The sequence below is a fragment of the Erinaceus europaeus genome, chromosome 6 (assembly GCF_950295315.1).
Source record: "Erinaceus europaeus chromosome 6, mEriEur2.1, whole genome shotgun sequence".
Lineage (NCBI taxonomy): Eukaryota > Metazoa > Chordata > Mammalia > Eulipotyphla > Erinaceidae > Erinaceus > Erinaceus europaeus.
In genome coordinates, this window is record NC_080167.1 from 44496454 (window position 1) to 44506456 (window position 10003).

Here is a 10003-nt window from a genome sequence, read left to right on the forward strand (position 1 = left end):
TTGTAGAATTTCATTTTTTAAAAAACTTATTAGTGATTTAATGTTGATTAACAAAATTACAAGAGTGGCCCTGGAGCGGGTGCAGTGGCTAAGGCACTAGACTCTCAAGCATGAGGTCCTGAGTTCGATCCCCGGCAGCACATGTACCAGAGTGATGTCTGGTTCTTTCTCTCTCTCCTATCTTTCTCATTAATAAATAAATAAAATCTTTTTTTAAATTACAAGATTCTAGGGGCATAGGTTTGGGCCCCTGCTCCCCACCTGCAGGGGGATGTTTCAAGAATGGTGAAGCAGTTCTGCAGGTATCTCTCTCCCTCTCTCCATCTGCCCATTTCAATTTTTCTCTGTCCTATCAAATAAAACAGAAAGGGGAAAGAAAAAAAAGGACACTTGTGGTCCGGGAGGTGGCGCAGTGGATAAAGCATTGGATTCTCAACCACAAGGTCCCAAGTTCAGTCCATGGCAGCACATGTACCAGAGTGATGTCTGGTCCTTTCTCTCCTCCTATCTCTCTCATGAATAAATAAATAAGTAAATAAATAAATAAATAAATTCTTTAAGAAAAGACAAAAAAAAAAAAGACAAAAAAAGGCACTGGGAGTGTTGGGTTCATAGTGCCAGCACCGAGCCCCAGCAATAAACCTGGTGGCAGAAAAATAAACAAATTACAAAACAAAAAAAATGATTCTAGCAATTTCAAGTGAAAAAAATGTTAATAGTGACATGTACAGCGAGCAGCTCAAAGAGCAATAGACTTGTTTATACAGTCTTGTCACTCGGAGAGCTGTTGCTGTTTTAAAGTGGAGTGAGTGTCTTCCCATGCCTCTTCTTTTCTTTTCTCTTCTTTTCTTTTCTTTTCTTTTCTTTTCTTTTCTTTTCTTTTCTTTTCTTTTCTCTTCTCTTCTTTCCTTTCCTTTCCTTTTCTTTTTAAAAAAATATTTATTGTTGTAGTCATTAGTCATTGTTGTTTTGTTGGATAGGACAGAGAGAAATGGAGAGAGGAGGAGAAGACAAGAGACGGGGGAGAGAAAAATAGACACCTGCAGACCTGCTTCACCACTTGTGAAGCTCGAACCGGGATCCTTATGCCAGTTCTTGCACTTTGTGCCATGTGTGCTACAGCCTGACTCCCTCTTATTTATTTATTTATTTATTTATTATTATTGCTGTTGTTGATGTTACTTCATTTTTGGACATGGGTGTTGGCAGGTCAATCCATATCCCCAGTCTGTTTCTATCTTTCTCTGGAGAGGTAAGGTTCTGAGATACATTGGTGAAATCTTTTTTTTTTCCTCTTTCTTTCTTTCTTTCTTTCTTTCTTTCTTTCTTTCTTTCTTTCTTTCTTCTTTTTTGTCTGATAGAAAGACAGAGACAGAGAGACAAAGAAATCACAACATCAAACATCAAAGCTTCCTTTATTGTAGTGTGGATGGACTCAAACCTGGGTTGTTCATTGGCAAAGAACAAAACTATTAAAGTGAGGTAACTTGCCAGGCATTATTGATTTAGAGTGTGTGGGGGGCGTGAGGGTGGGAGAGGGAGGGGAGAGAAGTTAGTCAGGGCACTGCTCTGACATACACAGCACCAGGGATTGAACCTAGGACCTCACACATGTAAACTTTGCCTTCTACTCCTGTGTTCTACTCTCCGGGATAATTCTCGAGTCACCTGCTCCCAGGTTTTCATCTTTCCTTTTCTGTTAAAGGGAAATAGTCATGGTAGAACCTTGTCATCATGTAGGGTTGCTATAAGGGTTGAGTTAATGTTTAGCGAGCACCGAGCAGCCTGGGAGGTGACTCAGCAGGTAGAGCACTGGACTTGCAAGTGTGAGGTCATGTGTGTGACACTGTATGTGTCAGAGTTGTGCTTTGGCTTTCTTTGTCTCATAAATAAACAGTCTCTCAAAGAAAACAAATAGGGGACTGGCCTTGGTGCCCCTGGTTATGTGCAAAGAGTACTAAGCACAAGGATTCTACTTGGAGCCCTGGCACCCCACCTGCGATGGGGACACTTCACAAGCTTTGAAGCAAGTTTGCAGGTGTCTATCTAATAAATGGGAGAAAATGACCTCTAGGAACAGTGGATTTGTAGTTCCAGTACTGAGTAACAGAGATAATCCTAGAGGAAGGCATACACACACACTCTCTCACTCTCTCTCTAAATTAAAAAAAAAAAAAGAAAGAAAGAAAGAAAAAACAGACTTGAAGGATATTTTATCTTATTTATTTATTTTGAGAGAGATGTAGTGAAAGACACAGAAACACCAGAGCACTGCTCAGCTCTGGTTTGTGGTGGTGCAGGGGATTGAACCTGGGACTTAGGAGCCTCAGGCATGAGAATCTCTTTGCATAACCATTATGCTATCTACCCCCCCACACACACCCTTGAAGGATACTTTGAATGGTGCTTGCTACATAGAGAATGTAATAAGTACTTGTTCAACTAGAAAAGTCATTACGTTCCAGGGAGAGTTTCTAATGTGCAGTATAGCATGTCATGGGCTCCTTCCACCCACCCCCCTTTCACCAGAGCACTGCTCAGCTCCAGGTTATAGTGGTGTGGGGAATTGAACCTGGGACTTCAGAGCCTCAGGCATGATAACCTTTTTGCATAACCATTATGCTATCTCTCCAACCCTCTCTCCCTTTAAAAAGCTTTTTTTTTTTTCCTTCATAGCATTTTATCACATCTAAAGTTTGATGCAAAGCTATTAATTTTGGGAGGGGGTACTTTACCAGTACTAGTCTTAGTACCCCATCTAAGTGAAGGGCATTACTGGACTTCCAAGAGGCTTTGTTATTTGGTAGATAGCAAGATGGGACGTTTATGAAGGATTAACAGGGCTGGTGGAACAGCTCACTTAGATATTGTGTTGCTTTGCCATGTATATGACTGAGGTTTATGTCCAGCTCCTGTCACATTGGAGGGAGCTTTGGTACTGTAATTTCTCTCTGCCTGTCTCTAATTAAAACAAACAAACAAATGTTACTATACACAAGAAGACCGGTTCAAATCCAGGGTCCCCACCTGCAGGGAAAGTTTCATGAGCTGTGAAACAGGTCTGTAAGTATCTTTCTCTCCCTATCTTCCCATGCAGTCTTTAATTTTTCTCGGTCCTATCAAGTAAAAAGAAAAAAAGGAGAAAAAAGAAAAAGAAAGGGAAGGGTGGGGGTAGATGGCACAATGATTATGCAAAGAGACTTTTATGCCTCAGGTTCCAAAGTTCCAGGTTCAATCCCCCATACCACCATAAGCCAGAACTGAGTAGTGCTCTGGTAAAATAAATAAAATAGGAAAAAAATGGTTGTTGGGAGTTCTGGATTCTTAGTACAGGCACCAAGCTCCAGTGATAACCCTGGTGGTAATTAAGAAAAAGAAAAGAAAGTTCATGTCAGAGAGGTAGGGTCTTTTTTTTTTTTTTTTAAGATTTTATTTATTTATTTACTTATGAGAAAGAGGAGGAGAGAAAGAACCAGACATTACTCTGGTACATATGCTGCCGGAAATTGAATTTAGGACCTCATGTTTGGGAATCCAGTGCCTTCTTCACTAAGCCACCTCCCAGACTAGAAGAGAGAGGTAGGCTTTGAACCAAGTTCTACCCTTCATGCCTGCGACCATCCTCCTTTTATTTATTTTTTTCCTTCTCTATGTTGTGGGACCACTCCCTTCTCAATCATTCCTTCCCCTTGTGCCTATCCTTGTGCTTTGCACCAATTGCACTTAACCTGCTTCTCTACTGCCCGGACCCCAACAAATCTTTTAAATTATTTATTTATTTATGTAATTTTCTTTTCATTATTATTATTATTTTGCCTCCAGGGTTATCACTGGGGCTCAGTGCCTGCACTTGAATCTACCGCTCCTAGAGGCCATTTTTTCATTTTTGTTACCCTTGTTATTATTTATCGTTGTTGTTATTGTTGTTGTTGAATAGGACAGAAAGAAATCGAGAGAGGAGGGGAAGACAGAGAGGGGGAGAGAAAGATAGAAGCCTGCAGACCTGCTTCACCTCTTGTGAATCGACTCCCCTGCAGGTATGGAGCCGGGTGCTTGAACCCCGATCTTTAAGCCAGTCCTTGAGCTTTGCGCCACATGCGCCTAACATGCCACCGCCAGGCCCCCTAGTATTACTTTTTAACCAAAGCACTTCTCAGCTCTGATTTATGGTGTTGCAAGGGATTTAACCTGGGACTTTGGTGCCTGGGCATGAAAGTCTTTTTGCATAAGAATTATGTTATCTACCCCTGCCTCTGAAATGTAATTTTTCACATTAGCAAAATTAAAAATGCCTGTTCTATGGTGGCCCAGGAGGTGACTCATTGGATAAAGCTTTGAATTCACAAACATGAGGTCCCAAAAACAATGTTTACCATCACAACTGCAAGAGTGATGCTCTGGTTCTCTCTCCTCCCCTTTTCCTCTCATGAATAAACAGTAAATAAATAAACTGGGGAGGGAGGAGGAGGGGAATAGCATAATGGTTATGAAAAAAAACTTTTAGGGGGGCAGGTGGTGGCACATCAAAATGCAAGGTCCCATGTAAGGATGCCAGTTCTAGCCCCCATTTCCTTACCTACAGGGAGGTCGCTTCACTAGTGGTAAAGCTGGTCTTCAGATGTTTATCTTTCTCCCTCTGTATCTTCCTCTCCCCTCTTAATTTCCCTCTGTCCTATCCAAAAAAAAAAAAAAAAAAAAATCAAAAATTGGCGACCAAGAGCAGTGTATTAATAGTGCAGGCACTGAGCCCCAGCGATAACCCTGGAGGCAAAAAAATGAAAGAAAAAAAGAAAAAGAGTTTCATGCCTGAGGCTTCAAAACCTGAGGTTCAGTCCCCAGCAAAATCATAAAAGACAGCTAGCATTTTTTTTTTTTTAACTCTGGTCTGGTGGTAGGTAGGGATTGAATTTGGGACTTTGGAACCTTAAGACAAGAAAGTTCCTTGTCTTCTCGGTCCCAGGGGGCCCACTGCTGTTACCACCTTCTGTTGGAATTATCAGTAACACCTGTGGCCAGAAGCCAAAAGGAACCATCTCCTAAGTGGTAGAGATTTGGCATAGCTAGATAATGCTTCAAATATCCAATAACCATACAGGTCAAGAAGTAAAGAATGAAGGTGCCTGCATCCTAAGAGCCCTCCAGGCATTTGGGGTGTCTAGGCTGGCTCCCCTGCTGGAGAGGTACCTGACCTGGACTGGCAGTCAGGAAAAGCTTCCTGCAGGAGAGGACAGCTGAGCTGAGCCTTAAAGAACAGCTGGGTGCCCCAGGGGGACTCGATGGAAGGTGGAGTGGTGCAGTGGTTCATCCCTTTTCCATCTGTCTGTCTCCTCTCCCTTTCTCACTTTCTGTATTTCACTCTAAAGAATAGAACTGGAAGGATAGCATAATGGCTCTGCAAAATCTCATGCCTGAGGCTCCAAAGGACCCAGGTTGAATCTTCCACACCACCAGAAGCCACAGCTGAGCAGTGTCCTGGTGGAAGGAAGGAAGGAAGGAAGGAAGGAAGGAAGGAAGGAAGGAAGGGAAGGAAGGATGAACTGGGTTGTCTTGCTCTATTTGTCACAAATACCAAGGAACCAGAAACCCCCAGCACATCTGGTTATGGACCAGTGACTGAAGATGTTCCTGATTCTTTAAGCAGGGGCGGGGGGGGGGGGGAGGGGGCTCTTTAATGAAGAGAGCTGCAATCTCTCATTATGGCACAGGGATGGCAGTGGATAAGCCACTGGACTCTGGAGCATGTGGTAAATTCAATCCCTGGCACCACATGTGCCAGAGTTATGCTCTGGTTCTCTATTTTTCAATCTCTCCTCCCCTGTCCTCCCCTTCCTCCTTCTCCTCCATCCTCCTCCTCCTCTCTCTCATACATAAATAAGAATAAATACTAAAAGTAATAATGGTCCAGGAGGTAAATTCTCAAGCATGAGGTCCTGAGTTCTATCCCTGGCATCATATGTACCTGAGTGATGCCTCTGACCCCCCCATAGTAATAAATAAATAAAATCTTTCTAAAATAATTATCAATAAAAAGGCTTATTGATTCAAAAGAGGGAGAGAGAGAGAGCTAGAGTATCACTCTGGCATATGTGGTACCTGGGATAGAACTAGAGCCCTGGCCACTGCAAGTCCTGTGAGCTGCCAAGCTCTTCTTTAATGAAATTCAAAGAAACCACATATCTCATCCAAGATCACACGGGAAGGAGAGAGCAAAGTCTCCCATCCCTGAGCACAGAGCCAAGAGGGCTGCATGAAGGTAAGCCTGGGGGACTTCTGCTCAAGAGATCTCTTCAGGTCCTGATCTTCTTGACCAGAAAGGTGATTCCACAGAACAAGAGGAGCCTCAGAAAAGGGTAGGCAAAGTCTCCCATTCCCATCTGCGAATCTCTAATTTCTTTCTCAAGGGCAATGGAATTTTCTTAGTATTTAACTAGGTTTACTTACTGTTGTTTTCGCCGGGCTGGCTTCATGGGCGGGTAACAGACGACCAGGGACTCATGGTTGACTGTACGCAGTATCTCTTTATTCATGCTGGACGCAGCACAATCTAAGCCGAGCTAAGCTAAACTAACTACTACAAACAATGTTGTCCTTATAAATATACTAGCCCAGTAGGGTGGGAACAGGATGCGATGCAGAGAGGGTGGAGAGAAAAGTGACTGGTGAAAATCAGAGTGTGACAAGGAGAGGGGGCGGAGCAGGCAAGAATTCTATCACTGAACCACCAATGCCCTGGAGGGAGGGTGGTGCTTGTTAACAGCGGTTATGTAAATAGAATACAGTGGTTATGTAAATAGAATGCAGTGTTAAGCAGGGGGGATTTAAACCAAATGAAACAGAAGGGGTTTTTAAAAGCATACCAACAACTTACTATTTTATTTTATTTATTTGTATGTGTGTGTGTGTGTGTGTGTGTGTGTGTGTGTATGTGTGAGAGAGAGCGAGAGTGAGAGCGAGAGCGAGATAGAGAGAGAGAGGGGAAGATAGAAAGCCAGGAGTATACCACTCATCTATCCCCAAGGCAATGGTATTTATAGCCTTGTGGGTATTTCCTGAGATACTTTAAGCACTAGTAGCAGTCCAGAAAGCAGCACAGTGACTAGAGCACTGGATTTAAAATTACGATGTCTCGAATTCAATCCCAGGCAGCACACATGCCAGAGTGATGGTGGGCTTCTCTCTTTCCTCTCTCTGGAGTTAATACTAACTGCTTAAAAAGTACACAGAAACTTTAACATTCATTAATTAAACACAGATGTCTTTTCTTAACATAATGGCATTCCTACTATAATGAATTTTACTTTTTTTCTTCTTAATATTGTCATCGGGATCTTTATCAGTTAATAACATCTAAACTTGAAGGCTGGGGAGATAACTTAATGTTTTTTATTTATTTATTTTTTATTTAAGAAAGGATAAATTAACAAAACCATAGGGAAGAAGGGGTACAACTCCACACAATTCCCACCACCCAATCTCCATATCCCATCCCCTCCCCTGATAGCTTTCCCACTCTCTATCCCTCTGGGAGCATGGACCCAGGGTCATTGTGGGTTGCAGAAGGTGGAAGGTCTGGCTTCTGTAATTGTTTCCCCGCTGAACATGGATGTTGACTGGTAGGTCCATACTCCCAGTCTGCCTCTCTCTTTCCCTAGTAGAATGGGTCTCTGGGGAAGCAGAGCTCCAGGACACATTGGTCGGGTCTTCAGTCCAGGGAAGCCTGGCCGGCATCCTGATAGCATCTGGAACCTGGTGGCTGAAAAGAGAGTTAACATACAAAGCCAAACAAATTGTTGAGCAGTCATGGACCCAAAGGTTGGAATAGTGGAGAGGAAGTGTTGGGGGGGGGGTGGTACTCACTGCAAACTCTAGTGTACTTCTGCTTTCAGGTATATATTTTGCACTTGTTTATGGATATGTGTGAACATATGCTCTCTCTCACAGAACCTGGTGTATATCTAGGTTTTGGGACTTGTTAGAAAGTGATCCACCTGGGATGGAATTAGAGAATGCTATGAAAGGAAAGGTCTCACCCAAGTAATAAAGCTGAAGGGTCATTCCACACGTGAAGTCTCTGGACACAGTCTGAGCTGAAGCATGTTGAGGTGGCAATCGCTGCGTTGATTAGGTTGTGATCGGCTGATGCAATATTATTTGATATGGATTGGGAGAGGCATGCGGGAAAGTGAGCCCTATCCTAAGGTTCCAGGACTGGGAGAAATATAGGCTCTATAGTGGAGATGTGAGCTTCCTGCTGTCTTAGGGTTCAAAAAGACAATGGATAGTTAATGTTATCATCACATTATTTGGTAATTGGGTTAACTTTGAAAAGTCCTTTTGTTAGGGTTTGCTGTATAGTACCCAGTATCTTGTAAATAGCTGTGCCACTGGTTGCCTCTGATCTACTTGGTCTAGGCTTTTGAGAGAGTCCGCATATCAAATACACAGCTTAATGTTTATGTAAAAAAGCTTGCATGCCTGAGGTTCCAAGGCTTCAGGTTGAATCCCCAGCTCTCCAGCCTAAGTCTGAGCTGAGAAATGCTCTGGTCTCACTCTGATTTTTTTTTTCTCACTTTTTCCTTTTTACCAGAGCCTTGCTCAGCCCTGCATCATGGTGAGGCAGGAAATTCAGAGCTTCAGGTAGGAGAGTCTGTTTGCATCAGCATTATGATATCTACCCCTGCCCATCTCACTCTCTCTCTCTCTTTTTCTTTCTGTATCTCCAGCTTTCATTACTAAACATAGCAATAAAATAAAATGTGATAAAATAGTAAGAAAATAAGGAGAAGTGGGCAGAAGTGATTGCCTGGTAGTTATCATCTTTCTGTCTTTATACTCATCTCTCATTAAAAAGACATTTAAAAAGTAATGAAAAATAAAAATATTTTTTAAAAAGCCCTTGGGCTGGGAGATAGCTTAGGCATCTGCATTATCTCTCTCTCCATAAATAAATATAACAATACAATAAAATATAACTATTTTAAATAAGAGGACGGGGTAGATAGCATAACGATTGTGCAAAAATACTCTCATGCCTGAGGCTCCAAGGTCCCAGGTTCAAACCCCTGCATAACCATAAGCCAGAACTGAACAGTGTCCTGGTTAAAAAGAAGGGGAAGAGGAAGAAGGAGGAGGAGGAGGAGAAGAAGAAGGAGGAGGAGGAACAGGAAAAGAAGGAGGAGGAGGAGGATAAGAAGAAGGAGGAGGAAGATAAGAAGAAGGAGGAGGAGGAGGAGAAGAAGAAGGAGGAGGAGAAGGAGGAGGAGAAGAAGAAGAATGAGAAGAAGAAGCAGGAGAAGAAGAATGAGAAGAAGAAGAAGAAGAAGAAGAAGAAGAAGAAGAATAGGAAGAAGAAGAAGAATGAGGAGAAGAAGAAGAGAAGAAGGAGGAGGAGGAGAAGGAGAGGAGAAGGAGGAGAAGGAGAAGGAGAAGAAGAAGGAGAAGAAGAAGGAGAAGAAGGAGAAGAAGAAGAAGAAGAAAGAAGAAAGAAGAAGAAGAAGAAGAAGGAGAAGAAAGAAGAAAGAAGAAGAAGAAGAAGAAGAAGAAGAAGGAGAAGGAGAAGGAGAAGGAGAAGGAGAAGGAGAAGGAGAAGGAGAAGGAGAAGAAGAAACATGCCTTGTGTGAATGGCTGAAGGGGCTGCATAAGCAGCCTGGGTATGTTGGGGGCATTTGACTGTGCTGTGTCGGCATTCATGCTAAATAAACCCCTCTGCCAGAATTACTGAAGAGCTGCCTTCTCCCCTGCCTGCCCCCAGGGCCTGTACTTTAACTGCAGCACTTTCATCCTGTAACTCTTGGCTGGCCACCATTGTGGATGCAACATCTGTCTTCCCAGAGAAAGAGAGCCACAACTATAAAAGCTGAGCAGCCTCCTCATTCTTTGCCTTTCTGGTCACCATCTGCTATGCTGGAAACACATATTTCAGTTTCATAGCCTGGAAATCCAGGACGATACAGTGATTTGCCATTTTGAGAATACCAAGAGGAAGAAAAAAAAGCAAAGAAG